Source organism: Crocuta crocuta, unplaced genomic scaffold (genome assembly GCF_008692635.1).
Source record: "Crocuta crocuta isolate KB4526 unplaced genomic scaffold, BGI_CrCroc_1.0 scaffold118, whole genome shotgun sequence".
Lineage (NCBI taxonomy): Eukaryota > Metazoa > Chordata > Mammalia > Carnivora > Hyaenidae > Crocuta > Crocuta crocuta.
This window is the reverse complement of record NW_027551558.1, coordinates 5,221,797-5,241,907: the sequence shown is the minus strand read 5'-3', so window position 1 is coordinate 5,241,907 and position 20,111 is coordinate 5,221,797. Positions and strand designations below refer to the sequence as shown.

At 40.3% G+C, this 20,111-nt stretch overlaps 2 long non-coding RNA genes across 2 annotated transcripts in view; one reads left to right on the top strand and one right to left on the bottom strand.

Moving 5' to 3' along the window:
* Positions 1-20,111, bottom strand: part of LOC144219341 (uncharacterized) — a 91,308-nt gene that overhangs the window by 50,862 nt on the left and 20,335 nt on the right. The window lies entirely within an intron of this gene.
* LOC144219342 (uncharacterized) lies at positions 1,107-8,978 on the top strand. Its single transcript, XR_013331377.1, has 3 exons — positions 1,107-1,274; positions 8,173-8,374; positions 8,822-8,978. It is a non-coding gene; the product is annotated as an uncharacterized LOC144219342 (long non-coding RNA).

Below are 20,111 nucleotides of genomic sequence, written 5' to 3'. Positions count from 1 at the left end.
AACATTTAACATTTTGCCATCCTTCCCAATACCTAATGCAAGACCTTTCATGTAAACGTTTGAAAAACATTTATTGATTGACTAACAGATGGTAAGTTACATTCCATTCCTTCCTGAATCTCCTCTATATATCTCAGAGGATTCTCCCATAGGGATGTATTATGGAAGGGTTTGGATATATGCTTTGATAGCCACAAGAAATTAGAGATAAATATTACAATCCATTGACAAAGTAGTCTAAATACTTTTTGTTCCATAAGCTTTCTACACCCATAGAAAAAGAATATGAAAATAACATGTTTAAGAAAAAGTCCATGCCAATTAGTAGGACTTGGATGAGCAATTAGTACTGTCTTCCACAATAGAGCTTTAAGTGGGTATATGGGTCAGGGATTTGGCCAGAAACAGACTGCATACTTAAAAGGGGTAACTGAAAAGAGTTTGCCAAAATGTTTTTTTTTTTTTTTTAAATTTACAAAGGGTTGTGAGAAACCAAAAAGGAAAGGTTAAAGAGTCCATGTTACAACAGTGGGGATCTTCAGTTCTGTTAGATCTGAAGGGGCAAAGGGAAGGAAGAGTTACTGGTAACCAGTGAGAGCTGTATGTGTTAGGAAGGCCACCTGACACATGCTGCGGCAGCCATTAGAGGAACACAGACCTGCAGAAAGGGAGCTGGTGGAAGCAATAGCCCGGCTTTCCTTTCTGCTTGTCCTCCAATATCCTGTTGTGGCTTCAACCCAACCAAAAGCAAAGGGGAAGAGGGTTTGTTGCTAGTCCGTTGAGGTTAGCCCCCTGGGCACAGAGTTGGATGGACACTGGATCTGCAAGGCCAACTGAAAATATCTAGCATGACAGAATAAGAGAAAGAGAAGTCAAGGGGAATTAGAGTACATGAGAACAGCAACAAAAATGGATACTAGAAATAAATCCAAATATTTTAGTAATCACAATAAATGTAAATAGATGAAAGAGATTCTTAGATTAGAAAAGCAAAGAGACAATCTACCACAATTTCCATTTATTTAAAAAATTTTTTTAACGTTTATTCATATTTGAGAGACAGAGCATGAGTGGGGGAGGAGCAGAGAGAGAGGGAGACACAGAATCCAAAGCAGGCTCCAGGCTCTCAGCTGTCAGTACAGAGCCCGATGTGGGGCTCAAACTCACTGACTTCAAGATCATGACCTGAGAAGAAATCGGATGCTTAACCAACTGTGCCACCCAGGTGCCCCCGCCACAAGTTCCACTTAAAGGAGACATACCTCAAGCAAAAGGTAGGTGGAAAATAGAAAAAGATACATCATTAAATACTAATTAAAGGAGGGCTTGTCTGATAATACTAATGTCAAACACAACAGCATTTAAGGTGAAATTTTTTTAAATTGTAAATGAAGAAAGCAAAACATCAAGAAGATACAAAATCATGAAATCATAACTACTTAATAATATAGTCTTAAAATATACAAAGCTAAAATTGATGGATTTACAGGAGGGAACTGACAAATCTACAACCATAGAGAAGATTTAAAAAAAATTTTTTTTTAATATTTTATTTTTGAGAGAGAGATAGAGACAGCATGAGCAGGGGAGGGTCAGAGAAAGAGGGAGACACAGAATCCGAAGCAGGCTCCAGGCTCTAAGCCATCAGCACAGAGCCTGATGCAGGGCCTGAACCCACGAACCGTGAGATCATGACCTGAGCTGAAGTCGGACACCTAACCGACTGAGCCACCCAGGTGCCCCTAAAAATATTTTTTTAATGTTTATTTATATTTAAGAGAGAGAGAGAGAGAGACAGAACACGAGTGGGGGGAGGAGCAGAGAGAGGAGGAGACAAAGAATCCAAAGCAAGCTCCAAGTCATCAGCACAGAGCATGACGCGTGGCTCGAACTCACAAACTGCGAGATCATGACCTGAGCTGAAGTCAGATACTTAACCGACTGAGACACCCAGATGCCCCAATACACTTATCCAACTTAGCTATCCAGGTACCCCAATACAGCAGGAGATTTTAAACTGTATCTCATAGAACCTACAGATAAAGCAGAAACAACAGTTATAAAAATTAAGGCTCCCTAAATTTGAACAAGACACTTAAAAATGGCTAACTCTAGCAGATAACATAAAGACTCCTGCACCTATCAAATAGACAACATACATTTTTTTCAAGCACAAATGGAATATTTTCACAACTGATCACACTAGGCCACAAAGGAAGTATCAATACATTTGAATGAATTAACAAAGCAATGCAACATTAGTGGTTATACAAATCACCGATAAGGGTGTCTGGGTGGCTCAGTCAGTTAAGCATCTGACTTTGGCTCAGGTCACGATCTCATGGCTCACGAGTTTGAGCCCTTTGTCTGGCGCTGCACAGTACAGAGCCCGCTTGGGATTCTCTCTCTCCCTCTGCCCCATCCCTCTTCTTGCACACATATGTGTGCATTTGCATGCTCTCTCAAAATAAATAAACTTAAAAAAGAAGAAATCCACAATAAAAAGATATCCAAACCATTTCTCCCATGTATTTTGAAACTAAATAGAACGCTTCTAAATAGTTCATAATTTAAAGATGAAATTCAAGAGAAATTATAAAACATTTAAAACTAATAGTTTTGATGGGGCGCCTGGGTGGCTTAGTAGGTTAGACGTCCGACTTTCGCTTAGGTCATGATCTCGTGGTTCATGGGTTTGAGCCCCGTGTCGGGCTCTGTGCTGACTGCCAGCTCAGAGCCTGGAGCCTGTTTCAGTCTGTGACTCCCTCTCTCTCTGACCCTCCCCTGCTCACGCTGTCTCTCTCTCTCTCTCCTGGAAATAAATAAAACATTAAAAAAAAAACAACTAATAATTTTGAGGGGTGCCTGGATGCCTCAGTCAGTTAAGCATTTACTCTTGATTTCAGCTCAGGTCATGATCTCATGGTTCCTGAGATCAAGCACCACACTGAGTTCCATGTTGACAGCACTGAGTCTGCTTGGGATTTTCTCTCTCTCTCTGCCCCTCCCCCACTCATGCTTGCACGGTACATGTACATTTACATGTACATGTAAATATTTATTTATTATTAAATAAATAAACGTAAAAAAAAAGAAATAGCCTTAATGAAAAAAAAGTAAGTTTTGAAAATTCAACATTATCAACTCTTTTGTAATGTAGCTAACAAAGTACTTATAGGGAAAATCAAAGCTATAAATATATCTATTAGAAAACAAAAAAGACTGTAAATTAATGAGGTGAAAGCTAAATTTATGAAGCTGGGGAAAAAATAACAGTGATGTTAGTATTTGCTTGCTCCACTTAAACGGAATGACATATATATTTGTATATTTTCATCCAATGTGTAGCTCTTTATAAGTGCTCTAGCTAATTTGCTTTCTCAGTGGCTGGCACATATTAGGTGCTCAATAAACACGTGGTGAATGAATGGATGAGTGAATGTTCAAAAATTTCCTACTTTCTTCTAGTACCCATGTTTTAAAAATGTGGAAATAGGGGCACCTGGGTAGCTGAGTCGGTTAAGTGTCCAACTTCAGCTCAGGTCATGATCTTGCAGTTCATGAGTTTGAGCCCTGCATTGGACTCTGTGCTGGCAGCTTGGAGTCTGGATCCTGCTTCGGATCCTGTGTCTCCCTATCACTCTCTCCCCCATTCCCACTTGGACTTTGTCTCTCTCTTTCTCTCTCTCAAAAAGAAATAAACATTAAAAAATTTTTTTTAATGTAAGAATACAAAACAGTTTTGTAAAACTAACTTTAATATTATATTTTACTGAATTGTATCCAACATAATATCACGTAAACAATAATGAATATAAAAAATCATTGAGCTATTTTATATTCTTTTTTTAATACAAAGACTTAAAAAGTCAGTGTTTATTTGATACTTAAAGTATATCTCAATTCAGAGGCTAACCTTTCATCAGAAACACTTGATTGGTTTTTAGAGCTTATAAAATTTACCATTAAAAAGTATTTTCAGAGGTGCCTGGTGGCACAGTCAGTTGAGTGTATGACTCTTGATTTGAGCTCAAGTCATGATCCAAGGGTTCTGGGGTTGAGCCTTGCATCGGGCTCCCCAGTGAGCATGGAGCATGCTTAGGATTCTCTTTCCTTCCCTCTGCCCCTCTCACCACCTTCATCATGTGCTCTCTCTCTCTCTCTCTCTCTCAAAAAACAAAACAAAACAAAACAAAACAAAATAGGGGTGACTGGGTGGTTCAGTCATTTACGTGTCCGACTTTGGCTTAGGTCATGATAGCTCGGATTCTGTGTGTCTCCCTCTCTGCTCCTCCCTTGCTTGCTCTCTGTCTCTCTGTCTCTCTCTCTCTCAAAATAAATAAACATTTAACAAAACCCAACAAACAAAAAAGTGTTTTCATACTCCAAAGTTTGAAACTTACTTAAAAGTTTTCCAGTAACTGAAATGTCAGTTTTTAAATTTAAATATTAAAATTAGGAGTGCTTGGGTGGCTCTGTTGGTTAGGTGTCTGACCCTTGTTCTTGGCTCAGGTCATGATCTCACAGTTTGTGAGTTCGAGCCCAGTTTTGGGCTCCACACTGACAGTGTGGAGCCTTCTTGGGATTCTCTCTCCCTCTCTCTCTCTCTCTCTCTCTTTCTCTCTCTGCCCCTCCCCCAGTCATGCTGGTCTCTCTCACTCCCTCAAAATAAATTAACTTTTAAAAATTAATAAATATTAAAATTAAATAAAATAAAAAATTCAGGGGGCACCTGGGTGGCTCCATTGGTTAAGCATCCAACTCTTGATTTCAGCTTAAGTCATGATCAAATGGTTTGTGAGATCCAGCCTCCTGGGTTCTAACAGCACAGAGCCTGCTTGGGATTCTCTTCTTCTCGCTCTCTGCCCCTCCCCCGCTCAGGCACTGTCTTTGTCTCTCTCTCTCTCTCTCTCTCTCTAAATAAATAAACTTCAACAAATACTTTTTTTTTTTAATTAGCTCTTCAGTCATACTGGGTACATTTTAAGTACCCAACAGCCTCGTGTGGCTACCTAGAAGCTATGGTATTGGACAGCGTAGTCCTTGTCCATAAAGATATTTGCGGAACAAAGAACTGCCTTTTCCAAAGTATTCCTCCTTGACTTGTCTGCTAGCCTGTTAGGATATGGAAGTTTCCATTCTGATCTCAATATAAAGAAACTTTCCTGCTTAAGTGACTATGCAGAAGTAAGGTAGCTCTGGACTATCAAAGTAACCCCTCTCTCAATAGCCTATAAAAATTTCTGCTTAACAATAGCACTAATCACTTTATATTCTTTCTTAGTCAAGGATCAGTAAACTACACTTCAAAAAATATTAAAACCTTATATAGTGGAAGAAGTAGGGTAGTTTGCAAATGAATTCATAGCACTGGATTTCAGAGGACCCTAGCAAGAAAGTGATGAGAATTCCCTGGGTCCGTGCTCTCTCCAATCTCTAAATTGAGTGTCTCTGGGAAAGAAGTGGAAGGAGGGCTCATGGCGACACTGCTCACTGTGCTTAAGCTCCCACCTCCCACCCTCCAGGACTTCATGACAGACTAAACACCAATGCACCAGGCCACCTGTCTCCTCCTTCCCCTGCTTGGCTTGGTCAGAAAGGGGGCCTTATTTCAGCTAAAGAAACCGAACATGCCAATCAGGTAATTCTTTCCACTTTGGCATAAATTCAAGATGTGCAGAACCCTTGGAAGGTTCTTCACCACATGGCCATGCCCTCTTTGCCTCTCAAGCTTTGTCCTTTCACCATGTGGAAAGAGAAACTCAGAAAAACTGTTCAAGGGCTCTGCTCCTGGCACTGCTACTGACTCACAGTGAAACCTGGAGCAAGTCTTTCTGGCTGAGATTCTAAAACAGGAATAAAGTCTTCCCTACTTACATCCTAGACTATTATGAAAGTCAAAGGAGAATATGTATTCTATGTAAAAATACCAGGAAAAGTATAGAGTACGTTATTGACTTAAAGTATCATTTTAAAATCATGTTGGCTGCAAGTTTCCCAAAATGTACCCAAGAAAGACTTAAAAGGTAGGTAAGCCCAACAAGGCCTTCTCATGTCTTGTTGGAGATATAAATTGGAATAAACAGATTACAGATAGAATACATTAAATAGTATAAATATATTATTCATATTGCATTAAAACTATGCAAAACATCAGTAAGTGACCTTTTAGGAGACAGACTCTGGTAGACCTTTCACTTTTTACTTTTGTTTCTGTACTGTTTAAATTTTATGTTACACATATGCCACTTTTTTGATAAGCAAAAGAAAATGTTTGCATCTTTAAAAAAACAACAGAAGAAAAAATTATACCAAAAATGCACTAGGCAATAGCCTAGTCATTTGAAATCATTTGAAATGATTTAAAGATATGGTCCATTTCCTTGAGGGAGTCACAAATTAGCCAGGCTCAAAGAAAGAGTGGCTCCTCCTTACCCTCCAAATAATTATCTCCATCTTTTTAAAAATTATTTGTTTAATGTTTATTTATTTTTGAGAATGAGACAGAGCACGAGTGGGGGAGGAGTAGAGACAGAGAGGGAGACACAGAATCTGAAACAGGCTCCAGGTTCTGAGCTGTCAGCACAGAGCCTGGCGTGGGTCTCAAACTAGGGGATGGTGAGATCATGACCTGAGCTGAAGTCAGATGCTTAATGACTTGAGCTACCCAGGTACCCCTAATTATCTCCATCTTATAATAAATTTTGTAATTTTATTTTTACATGGTTATATGAGACCTTTTCACTATTTTTAAAACTTTTTTTTTTTAGCTTTTGAAGTCCCAAGATATACTTACCCTTTACTTTTTCTTTGTTCACTCAAGAAGTATTTGTGATACACAGCCAAGGCACAGTACCATGTGCTATAATGGAACTGAGGGTTACCTTATTCTGACCTTGGGGAGTTTGCAGTCAGATGGGAAACACAAGAGATTTGTATAAAGAATAATAATGCAGGGGAGAAAATGACAAGTGCCCACAGAGATAAACTAGATAATGGATTCTGGGGCCTCAGAGCACAGGCCCCAGGGAATGTAACAGGCAAGAGGATAGTGAGCCATTTGTGAATGGGGGCACCAGCCCTGCAGCATGAAGAACTGGTGGGATTTGGAAAAGTAAGTATCACTTTCCAAATATAGAAATGAATTGAGAAATGTATAAGAGTTAAAGCAAGTGTCAAAGCTTACTGCTGCTTTTATTTCCAATGACTAAACCGACACTCTTGCCACATACCTGTTCCTTTGTTGTTAACCAGAGGGAAAGCATGTGAACTTGCTGACCACTGTTGGTCTACTATTCTCTCCCTCCAGCAGGAGCATGACCCAAGGGTGGGCCTTTGGGGCTCTGGCTGAGTTTTGGGTGCTGGTTCAGTTACTACCCCTCAACCCATAAAAGAAGCTCTTGGATAGATTTTTCTGGTAACTGGAAATCTCTGAACAAACCTGATCTCTGAACTGAGTCAAAAGTCATGTCTGTGTGCAACCCACGCTGTACCTTTTGTACATCGGGAAGCAGCTCATGTTCAAGTGGCCTGACACACAGCCAGTGTGATGGGTGTGTGGAGCCAATCCATGCTGTGCTCCACAGAACCAAGCCCTTGAGCAAAAGGCTCCTCTGTGAAACAGCAATTGTAACCATTTCCTCCTAAATCTATTTCAACATTCTAGAATGTCCCTTAAGACGCTCATTTTCTTCTTCTTCTTTTCTTTGTTCTCATGAGTTTAAGGAAAGCTTGCATGAAAGTCACCTTTTCCTCTAGTAACAGTGCTGTGCCCTGATAACCAAGAGGGGCCATCATGTGACTGGTAAAACATCATTCTAGCAAACTAGAATTTACTTTGACTGAGTAAAACATCATTCTAGCAAACATTCTGGGAACCACTGAGACTATGGGCAACAGATGTTCATAGACACAGTTAGCCAGGATGGTTTTCTTCCGATCTGTTCTATAGATATTTATTAAGCAGTTAATATGTCCCAGGCACAGGAGATAAAAAGATGAATGAATGACCATGACCTGGTCCTTAACCTCTAGGCATCTGCATTTCAGGGGAAGAGACATTGTTGCAAATCATATTAATAGCTACCATTATTTGGGTCCTCTTCTGGGTCAGATGCTATGCTACTATAGTTTCAATCATACTCTACAACCCTGCAAGATAGGGTTTGTTAGTTTCTTTCCATAGGTAAAGAAGCAGAGGCCTCAGGCAGCACAGAAGAGGTACAGAGAGCACAGAAGAGACCAAGCAGAGGCTTGCATGGGATCTGTCCCACCAACAAACTGGAAGTGTACATGAGGCCCACAGGCAGGAGCAAGAGAGAGCACAGACGCTGGGAGTTATGAAAAAACAGGCCTGTAAGAGGCAGGTGAAGAGGTAGGTAAGCATTCCGGAGACATGAGAGGTCTGTAGGGAGAGAGTCCCAAATCCACGTAGTTTGACAGAGATGGCAGGGCATGTAACCAGGAAACAAGCAAGAGCTCTGCTTCCAGGGCAGAGATGGTATGAGCTCAGTCTTCTTTCTTTTATTCAGTAACCAGCTGTCCCTCAGTCAGCCATCTTGAGGCTTCAGGAGGACAAATACAAGAGGTAGAAGGAGCATACTAATCTACTTTCCTGGAAGGGTGATAGATACACCCTCGGAGTGACTCAGTAGAATCCCTTCATGTCCAGCAGAGCACACTGTGTGCCTGCCACAAACCAAATACTCCAGTAGAGGGAGTGGGCGGTAGGCTGGTCATATTTGCACTGGTTTGGGGTGCCTGAGGGGCTCAGTCAGTTAAGTGTCTGACTCTTGATTTCAACTCATGCATAATTTTGCAGGTCGTTGAGCCCTGCGTGGACTCTGTACTGGCACCTTGGAGCCTGCTTGGGACGCTCTCTATCACCCTCTCTCTCCCCGCCTTTCCCCTCCCCTGCTTGCCTACAGTCTCTCTCTCTCTCTCTCTCAAAATACATAAAATAAACTTAAAAAAATTTTTTTTGCATTGTTCTAGAGGTTTATTTACCTTTTCTCTCATTTTCCAAAAGCTCCACTGGTAGTGGTTGAACGTGATCTGTGACATCAGGCAAGACACACTTCCTGCAGATGCTTTACTGACTCATCTGTATAACGTGCAGGGTTGGATGGGCTGATTTCCAAGGTTCGCCCCTGCTTTCAATGTCTTCAAACTTAAGTCAGTATTTTGAGAAGGAAGACAAATTCTTACACCTCTTTACCTCTATTTGATGAGATATTTTTATTGCAATACTCAAACTTTACATGTGGAAAGAAGTATCCTAAGCCCCAGAATATTGTTACACAAAGGAGAAAAAACCCTATCCTAAGCCCTAAGTATATTGACAGAATATAGAAATATGGGTTTTGAAGATCTTAAAAGTGGCAAGTGTCAGAATACGGGTTTTAATCTGGGCTCTATCACCTATTGGTGACTGAACTTTAGACCCACTCTTCCCAAACTCTAGTTCCTACATCTGTCAATTGGAAAACATCGTACTGTGCAGAGCGGTTGCAAGGATCAAATAAGATGATAAATATAAAAGAATTTGGGGAAAGACAAGAAGCTAGACAAGTGTATGTTAGGAATAGAATTTCTAGTATTAAATTCCTGATGGTCCAAGATTTGGCTGGCAGGCAAAAGACAAGAGGCAATGTATTATGGGTGAACAAGGCCAATTACGGATCAGGGCCCGCTAAAGTGGGGGAAAGAGGTTGCTGACAAAATGAGAATCGGAAAAAGCAGGGAGGATTTGATTTCATTTGAGAAGGGAGAGAGCAATTGGGAGCAGTAAGAGTACTTCAGAGGAAAGACAGAACTCCATTAAGCAGTTTCTTTTTTATGTAAATGTATCTCCTCCTATGGGAAACCAAGCACCGGGGTCAGGAGTGCTGGAATTCTTGTTGCTTCTCAGATTGCTTACCTTGGGATCATCTGGCTGCCCCAACCATGGCATTTAAGGAGGAGAAGATAGACCAGGGAGGAAGAGATGGCTTACCTGAGGTCACAGGAGTGAAAGCAAACTCAAAGGGCCTGGTGAAGGGCCCATCAAGAGTGAAAGGCACAATCATTGCCTGAGATGGGGTCTGGGCCATTGTAGAAGGCAGATGTCACCTGATTCTAACGGGTTGTACAAGGTCCTACCAGGAAAGGATTTTAATCTCCAAGAAGAGAGTTAAGAGACTCTTACATGAGAAGCAAGTCAGTACCAACCAGACACAGATGTGTATCTTATGCTGTATCAAGCTAGGTTCAGCAATAATGATGTAAGTTTATATGCTATCTCTCTTTATACAGGATTATACAGTAGATTCCTTTTATTATGGTAAAGCAATTTTGTACTCTCTATAGCTTCCCTAGGCATAGGATGTGCAAAGGAGCCACTAACAATTAGTTTGTTGTTGTCATCCCTATTAAAATGGTGGAAATTATTATTTTGTTATATCTTTATGGCTATTATGTACTCAGGGCCTTCCATGTGTTCTATGCTGTGCTAGTATGTATATACCCTCCAGTCTGCACGATGACCTGGTTACACAGATATTTGCAGATGAGTAAACTGATGTTCAGAAAAGTTAGGTAATTTGCCTGAGGTCACACAGCTGGTAGGGAAGTGACAGAGCTAAGGTTAAAACTCAGTTATGCCTAGTTCCAGAGCCCAGCCAATTTTAGTCCCACTAATGCATGGTGCTTTAGGACATAGTGATGGCATAGAAACAAAAAGCAACTGCAAGATCCAAAATTCTGTATGGTCTCTATAGCAAAATCATTAAATTAATCAAAAGCTTAAACTTAAGTCAGTGGGGTGCCTAGGGGGGTTGGTTGGTTGGGCATCTGAGTATTGATTTTAGCTCAGGTCATGATCTCATAATTCATGAGTTCAAGCCCTGCGTCAGGCTCTGTGGGATGCAGAGCCTGCGTGGGATTCTCTCTCCCTCTCTCTCTGCCCCTCCCCTGCTTTCAAAATAAATAAACATTAAAAAAAGTAATAAACTTTAAGTCAGCAATCAAAATCATTATTTCTGCACTGCACCTAACTACTGTTCTATTTAATTCAAAACACCACATCTTAAGTTTGGCAAAGACAGCAAGTATGCCATGGTAGCAGGCAGTCTCATTAACATAGGATCTCAAAGTAGATGAGGGTCTGTGTCTGTGGGGTGTTGAGCATGCCGCAGGAAAATATTTATTCTCAGGTAGCATTAGCTGAGTCAATTCAACAGGCATGTTTTGAGCATCAACACTAAGTCTTGTGCATGCTACCTGGAAAGGAGTGGTTTCTTCATAAAACCTACAGGTGACGTGTAAGAAGACAACATTGTTATATGTAACTAATGCTTATTAAGTGTCTTGGGACTCTTTTTAAAGATAATCTTTATTACCTGACTCAATTTCATCCAGCTGGGTCATATTATAGAAATGGTTTAAAGAAGCCCTATTTTTATAACATGACTTAAAGGTCTGGAAGAAAAAGAAAGAAAGAATTAAATTTAAGTGATAAGCTTGGAGACATGAATCATTACCTTAGGCAAGATGAAGGGAATGTCGTGGCCCAAGACTGAACAGTAGTAAGTGTCTCCAAGTTGCTATTATGAGGATGGTCAGAGGCACAGGCCACAGATGGGAGCTACCTTGTCCCCTGCTATCTCCAAGGGTGGTCCCTTTATCCCCTCACAAATGTCAGGAACCCTAGAAATGAGGTGTCAGGCAAACCAAGCTGGAAACATTCTAGTGAGGGTAGTATTGAGTCTTAGAGGCCACTGACCCTATTTCAGGAACCTCTCCCTTTAAAAATATTTATTAATAAAATAATAACTTTGATTAATATTTACTAAGAGCCAGGCACTGTGGCAATATCTACAGTTATTCTCTCTCTCTGTCTCCCTCTCTCTCTCTCTCTTTGTTTAACCAACTACCTTGTAAATTAGGCTTTAATATCTGATCTTTGAACATGAAAAAAAAGCAGAAATCCAGAGTAAGGTTAACTTGACCAAGTTTACATATCCAGAATTTTCACCTTTGCTTTTCCCATTCTAGGACCCAAGCACTCTCCTCCATCTCATACAATCTTCCTCTCTTTTAAGCCAACCAAAATTCACTGAACCTTCACTCTGAACAGTCAAACTGTTGTGGAGGAATTCAAGAAAGCAAAAAAACATACTTCTGGACAGCAGAGAGCCTAAAATCTAGAACGGCAAACAAATTCACACAAGAAGAGAAACGACATCATCACTACAAGGCAATTAAAGAGATAATTAAATTCAGGAAAAGAGGGCCTGGTGGCTTGCACACAGGGAGTGTTACCCTCGGCAGAGAGGGAGTGATGCAGTTCATCTCTGAACTTGGAGGAGTAAAAATAAGAGAGAAACAGAGGTGGGGTTACATATGTTCTAGCAGAAAAGACTTTCCACAGTAAACTTGATTGCTTTGGAGAAAGGACTGCAATCTTGGTACTTCTGAAGTTTGGGGAGAAACAGCATGATCATTCCAGAGACATTTGAAAGACTTGCTACTTCTTTTTAGTGAAAAGAAGTACTGAGGCAAAATTTACATAGCATGAAATGCACAGATCTTAAGTATCAATTCATTAATTTTGATAAATATATACACATGTGTAATCACTCCAATCAAAACATAAAAGACAAATGTTACCCCAGAAACTTCCTTCATGCCCCTTCTCAGTCCCACTCCCTACCCTTACAGGCAAGCACTGTTCTGATTCTATATCCACAGATTAGAACTTCATAAGAAAAGAATATGCATTCCTGTGCATTACTTTGTGTCTGCCTTCTTTTGTGCTGCATAATGCTTTTGAGGTTAGTTCATGCTGTTGTATTAGTTATTTATTTCTTTTCAGTTCTGAGCAGTATTTCATTGTACGGATGTTTTGTTTATTCATTATTCCGTGCTGGATATCTGGGTTGTTTCCAGCTTGAGGCTACTATGAATGAAATTGCTATGACCATGGTTGTTTGCCATCTTAAAATCCATTTTCTAGTCTCTTCTTTTTCTCTTCTTTACTCTGTGAGAATTCAAATGACATCCTGCCTTAGACACCAAAAGAGAACAAGGCCCTTCCCTGTTAGCATACTCACACACAAAAGCCTTCATGTTCAGATCTACCCATACCAAATAAGGAAAATCAGTTTGTGTATTTACTTTATTTATAAAGAGTTTTGATAAACTTGGATAAAATTATTTGTAAGAAGTTATGGAAATAATGTGTTATAGTTTACAACTCATGGAAGTTTTTAGCTGCTCCATATTTTAACTACTCCATGTCTTCCTAAGCAATGTTGTAGTAACAATTTCCCCAATACATATACACAAGGATGTCTCACCCATCAATCTATGAGCCCATGCTGCTAAGAATGAAAGAAGTGCGGTTCCTGGGTGACTCAGTCAGTTAAGTGTCTGACTCTTGATTTTGGCTTAGGTCATGATCTCACAGTTTGTGAGTTTGAGCCCCATGCAGGGCTCTGTGCTGTAGCGTGGAGCCTTGGGAATCCCCCTCTCTCCCCTCTCTCTGCCCCTCCCCCATTCATGCATGTACTCTCTCTCTCTCAAATTAAACAAACATATTTTTTAAATGAAAGAAGTAAAAAGAAAATGGAAACCACATGTCCTTCTCCGTCCTCCATTTGCAACAAACTAGGAGTCAATGAGATTCATAAATTAGTAACAAGAAATTTGACCTAGAATCAGAATTCTTTCCGTACACTACTTCAGTGTTCCCTCTTCAAGCTCCCAATTCAACTCCAGTTGGCACCCTGCAGATTGTGAGTGCTGCTGTCTGACCACCTTTGTGATGTGGCTATCATACCCTTCCTCAGTCACTCACATCCAAGGTGGTTTTCCCTGTCATTAGACATCCATGTTTAAAGACCTTTCTCATTACCAAAATTCTGAACCGTTAGGAAGTCCTCTAGAGGAATATCTAGTTAAATATGGTAGATTGAGTCATGTATTTGCCTTCACTCTCTCCAAAATCTTCAATAACAGACATGAGAAGAAAGAAAGAAAGAAGGGAGGAAGAAGGAAAGGAAGAAAGAAAGAAACCTACAAGGACACAGAACAAGAGAAGAAATGACAGTAATACAAGTTTGGAGCCTGGAAATTATATGGGCTTGTGCTAACACACTTAGCACCCCTAAGAAACCTAAAATCTAAACTAGCAGAGAAAGAAATTCAGAAGTAGACTGATTTCCAGGAGAAAGCTAGAGAGACTCAAGAATTAAAGGCATTCGTACCTTTCAAAGTGAGAGTACAAGTGAGACTAAAAACAGTCTTACTGTTTAAATGGCTTAAAGTGGGCTTCAGAACTAGTTACACTTGAATTTCCCCTGTATCCTAAGCAACCAGGCAACTACCCCAACACATGATGGGATAAGGTTCACTCTCTGGAGAGGAGGAGCTAGATAGACTCTGGCCCTAAGGGCAGCAAGAATGGTGGAGAATGGTGTTACCATACTGAACAGAGGGGATTAACTGAAGGTCAACTCTTGAGAGAATGACATCTCTTATCTGTTCTCCAATTTGACTCCAAGGACAGAGATAGCCAGGCTTATGTCTCCTAGGAAGAGAAGGTGGGCTTCCTCCTACTATTTACATTTAGAGACTTCCCAATAAAACATCTCAGCCAGATCACCCAACAATGAAGTCCACCAATCAATAAGCATCACATCCCCACATAGATTTCTACTCCTAATTGTAAATGGGTCACAAGGCATTTGAAAAATCCTTCCAATATGAACTCCAAGGGTCAAAACAAAAGAAAACATGGGGTGGGAGGTAGGGAGACACAAGCAAAGAACACAAGAAAATACATGTAATTAATATCCTTACAGAGATAACTAAAGGTATTACACAAGAGCTAAGAACAAGAGGTTATAAAATAAATTTTTAAGAAAAGAGCTCTTAGGGGTGCATGGGTGGTTCATTCAGTGAGCGCCTGACTATTGTTTTTGGCTTAAGTCAGGGTCTCATGGTTGCAGGACAGAGTCCCGCATCCAGCTCCACAGTGGGTGTGGAGCCTGCGTAGGATTCTCTCTTCCCTCTGCCCCTGCCCCATCCCTCCCCCATACACAAGTGCCCTCTCTCTCTCTCTTTCAAAAAATAAATAAATAAAAATGAAAAAGAGGGAGCTCTTAGGAATTAAAGATATGAGAACAGAGGGGTGCCTGGGTGGCTCAGTTGATTTGAGCATCCAACTTTGATTTTAGCTTAGGCCATGATCCCGGGGTCACTGGATCCAACCCCTGTGNACACTTGTGGGGATGAGCACTGAATGTTATGTGGAAACTAATTTGACAATAAACTATTAAAAAAAAAAAAAAAGATTCTTTCTCTTCTTCTGCCCCTCTCCCCCACTTTCACTCTCTCTCTCAAATAAAAATTAAAAAAAAAAGATATGAGAGCAAATACGTAGAATTCGATAAAAGGGTTAGAGAATAATGTTAGTGGATATCACAGGCATAGAACAGAGAGAAAAATTTCAAAAGTTGGAAAAATATTTCAAATATTAGCAAATAAATCAAGATGGTCTGATATCCAGAAAGGAATTCAAGAATGAACAAACAGAGAAAGGAAGGAAATAAGCCAATCACATGAAACAGTTTCCTGGAATGGAAGGATGTGTCTATGCCAGTGGTGAAGGTTTACCAAGTGCCCAGAGCAATGGAGGAACAGCAGAACATAGGCCACATGAAGTTTCAGAACTGCAAAGACAACAGAACATCTTCCAATGATTTAAAAAAAAGAGAGGGGGCACCTGGCTGGCTCAGTTGGTTAAGCATCTGAATTGTGATTTTGGCTCAGGTCATGATCCCAGGCTCATGGTATGGAGCCCCGTGGAGGGCTCTGTGCTGGATGTGGAGCCTGCTTAAGATTCTCACTCCGTTCCTGGATTGCTCTCTGTCTCCTTCTCTCTCATGACATAGTCAAAGACTTAGGAATAGATTAGGAATCAGGAGAAGCTCAGACTCCTCATAAATGACAGTGATAATACACCTTAAAAATTCTATGGGAAATTATTTCAAAATCAAAATTCTACCAAACATCTCTGGAGGGGGAGGCTAGAATAAAATTTCTAAAACTTGGTCTTCTTTTTCACCTCCCATGTTTTTTGCTGCTGTTTGTTTGCTAAGGAATGCTGTGCTCTACGGAAATGAGGGAGTGATCCAAGATGAGGCAAAGACGGGATCCAGGAATAGGTACTCCAACCCAGATGAGAGAGAAGGGTGTCTTGTCTCCACACTGATGGCTGGGGATATCCTGTTGTGACTTCAGAGCAGTGGGCCTGGAGTGCTACCAGTTCAAGTTGAAACAGGAGGACAGAGGGTTTTTGGAGGGGGGACCCCAGGGGAAAAAATAAAATTAATAAATTACCTATTATATTTAAACATACTTAAAAATATATAACAAAAGGGGCGCCTGGGTGGCTCAGTCGGTTGGGCGTCTGACTTCAGCTCAGGTCATNTTAAAAAATATATATATATAAAACAAAAAAATAAAACAAGCCTATGAAGAGGCAATTTACATTTTGAGAGATTAATTAGTGATTGGCACATAAAAATCTAAAAAGAAAAGTTAAAGCTGTTCTCTTAAGAAGGCAAAAAAAAAAGATTGAATGAGAAAGAAAATATAGATAATTATAGTACACGACGTGGCTATGTCATGACATGGCTAAGCTTTCAGTAATATTTCCAAAGTCATAGTAATATAAATACTAGCTACTGATTTGTACTACATGGAAAAAGCAAAATAGGAACACCCGGGTAGCTCAGTCAGTTAAGTGTCTGACTCTTGATCTCTGCTTGGGTCTTGATCTCAGGCTCATGAGTTCAATCCCCACCATTAGCGTGGAGTCCACTTAAAAAAAGGAAAAAGCAGGGGCCCCTGGGTGGCTCAGTTGTTTAAGCCTCCAACTTCGGCTCAGGTCATGATCTCACAGTCTGTGAGTCAGGCTCTGTGCTGACAGCTCAGGACCTAGAACCTGCTTCTGATTCTGTGTCTCCCTCTTTCTCTGCCCCTCCCCCACTTTCACTCTGTCTCTCTTTCTCAAAAATAAACAAACATTAAAAACTTTTTTTAAAAAGCAGAATGTATTTATAGGGGGAGGGAAAGTGTAATATACATGAGTGAATTCTTCCACAGAAGAGAAACAAAAGATAAAATCAAAGCAGAAAAATAAACAAATAGCACCATATGCAAGTGATTTTAAAAATATGGAGGCAAAAATAAAAATAAACAGCTAAACTAATTGGAACTGGGAACCTCTTGAAGTGGTAATTAAGGTTAGGGAGGGTGGCATTGGGAATCCTGCTTTTGTTACAAGGTTGTAAAATAATTTCACTTTTTATTTTTTTAATAATTTTGCTTTTTAATGTATGTGTATAACCTTAAAAATGAGAATTTTCTAAAGAAAAGAAAAAAGGTATAGGCTTCTGGAGATCTTTGGTGTCCAGAGACACAAGCACGTTGAGTAATACAGGATGTGATGCATGTATAAAGCCCTGATCCCACCGGACACAGCCACCCACAAGTCCCCAGGGTGGCATCTAGGCTTATTCAAGGACTCCCACCTATCTCTGGTTCCTCCTTCAAAGTTGTTTCACAGGTCACTAAAGGCAGATTGATTTCTCTTTGGCAGTTTATACCCAGTGACCATGCTATAGCTACAGCACTATCTTTTTTAGTGTGTGGAAGAAATGCATAGGTTGCCAGGCGAATGAACTAAATGCTATATTTAGCTGGGAAGATAACATATCCCTAATGTTAGGATTTATCAAAACAAATTCCAGATGGCAGGCAAGCCATAGAGAGAGGGGCCATCTGGTAAGTTAAAGCAGGGCTCATTTTTTTAAAAGGTGAAAGGTAGTAAATGTCAAAACTTCCTATGGTGAAAATACATCTATCTGTTGCTACAATTGGAGGAGCAATCCTGAGCCACATGTCTTACATGTGCTAATTTAAATATCTGTGACATTATGCACTTTCAAATACCTGAGTGAGTTTTTAATGATCTAAAAAAACACTTGGTGAATATAGTAAGATTTCATTGTATACCTGCTAAATATATATTATATGATGGCAGCTGTAGGCATTAATAAAACCATTTAACAGACTCTATTACCCAAATACTTTGAAAGTACAAGCCAATAAACACTGAAACAATTTTTTTTTCAAAATGATTTAAGATGTTGCTGCCATTTTTGATTTAGCTCAGCAGTGTATTTTTAGTGCATTTTTCTCTTTGACAGAATGTTTCTTGCACATATTTTCTTCTCTCTCCATTCCCACTGCTCCCTCTGAAACTAATCATTACATGCCTGTATTTATTCACCAGTTTCCCACCCCCTCCCCCTGGCCCCACTTGCACACAACTTCCAGCTTAATCTTCTTTAAACATTGCTCTGTTTATATAACTTCCTGGCTCAAAAAACAGTCAATACCTCTCCAATGTCCAGAAGATAATGTGCAGGCTTCTACTCACTGACACCCCCACTTTCCCCACGCTACTTCTTGGATGTGAGTCCTCCAATCTCCCCAGGCCACAGCCAGGATATCACCTCAAAGAACTGGAGCTCTGCCCCAATCTCAGTGCCTCTGCTGGGAGCCCTGATTCTCTCTGCTGGGCCTAATAGTCTTCTCCCCCATGAGCTGAATCCAATAAGCCATGTCCGGCATGGAGGTGAAAAATGCTGTAATGCTGAGAGGCTTCTGTCGCTGAGCCCACCTCCAGGTCAGCTTCCAGGGGTTATATCATTAGCCTAGATCTTATGTAATGGAAAATGTTGGTCATCTCAATAATGGTCTTGATAATGGTCCCCCAAAGATGTCCTTATGCTAATTCCTGGAACTTGTGCCTATGTCACCTCGCATGGCAAAAGACACTTTCAGATTCAAATTAAGGAATCGGAGATGAGGATTTTATCCTAGATTAACTCAATGGACCCAATGTAATCATAAGAGTCCTTATAAGAGGGAAGCAGTAGGGCTAGAGTCAGAGAAGATTATGTGATGACAGAAAGAGATCAGAGAGAAAGAGAAAATTTGAAGATGCTAAACTGTTGGCTTTGGTGATGGAGGATGGGACAATGAACCAAAAAATGGAGGCAGCCTCTACAAGCTGCCTAGAAAAGGCAAGGAATGGATTCTCCCACAGAGTATCCAGAAGGACCCAGTCCTGGCTATACCTTACCTTTAGTGTAATCAGATTGATTTGGACTGCTGACTTCCAGAATTGTAAGATAATACAGCTGTGTTGTTTTAAGTTACTAAATTTGTTGTAATTTATTCTGGCTGCTAATACAATCTTTTTGCAGGCTCTCCTGGTCCCAGCCCCAATAATCCTGGCCTACACTCCTCTTTCCCTTGGCTCATGGTGAAGTCCCAGGAAGGTTAGCCTGAAATTGATGTAGGTTAAAACCTATATTAACTACTAGTTACATGTAGCTATTTATATTTAAACTCAAATAAAATAAAGTAAAAAATTCAGTTTCTCTGTTATACTAGCTGCATTTCAAATGTTTAATAGCCACATGTGGCTAATGGCTATGGAACTGGATAGTGGAGATACCGAATAATTCCATCATCACAGAATGTTCTACTAGATAGTGCTTGAGATAACAATATGCTATGTACCACTAGTTTTTATAAGCCACTGAGTTCTTTATTCTGTCTGGTTTTACCTTTCTCCAGTGGGCCTGGGTTAAGTTCCTTAGGGGACCTTCCAGGCTGGGGAAACACAGCTTAGAAGTGACGGAAGTAGGCACACTTAGGTGAGTGTGCATCCTGGGATGTTTCCATTGACCGGGTCAAGGTGGAGTCTTGAACAAAGCCAGGGAGGTCCCTCCAGGACAATCCCCAGTGCTGGGTCTTGGTCCTTCCAGGGACTGCTGCCTGACTTCAGGGAGCATATCTGGTCTTTTGAACTGCTTAGGAAGTCTGTCCTTGTCGTTAGATGATAAAAACATTCTGCATTATTTCTTCTAATAAACTCAGGGTTTTTACTTTAAAACTTCCTTTAATCTATCTGAAATTTATTTTTATGTATGATGTGAGGTAGTGATCTTATTTCCCCCAAGGGATAGCAAATGTCCTCATCATTCCTC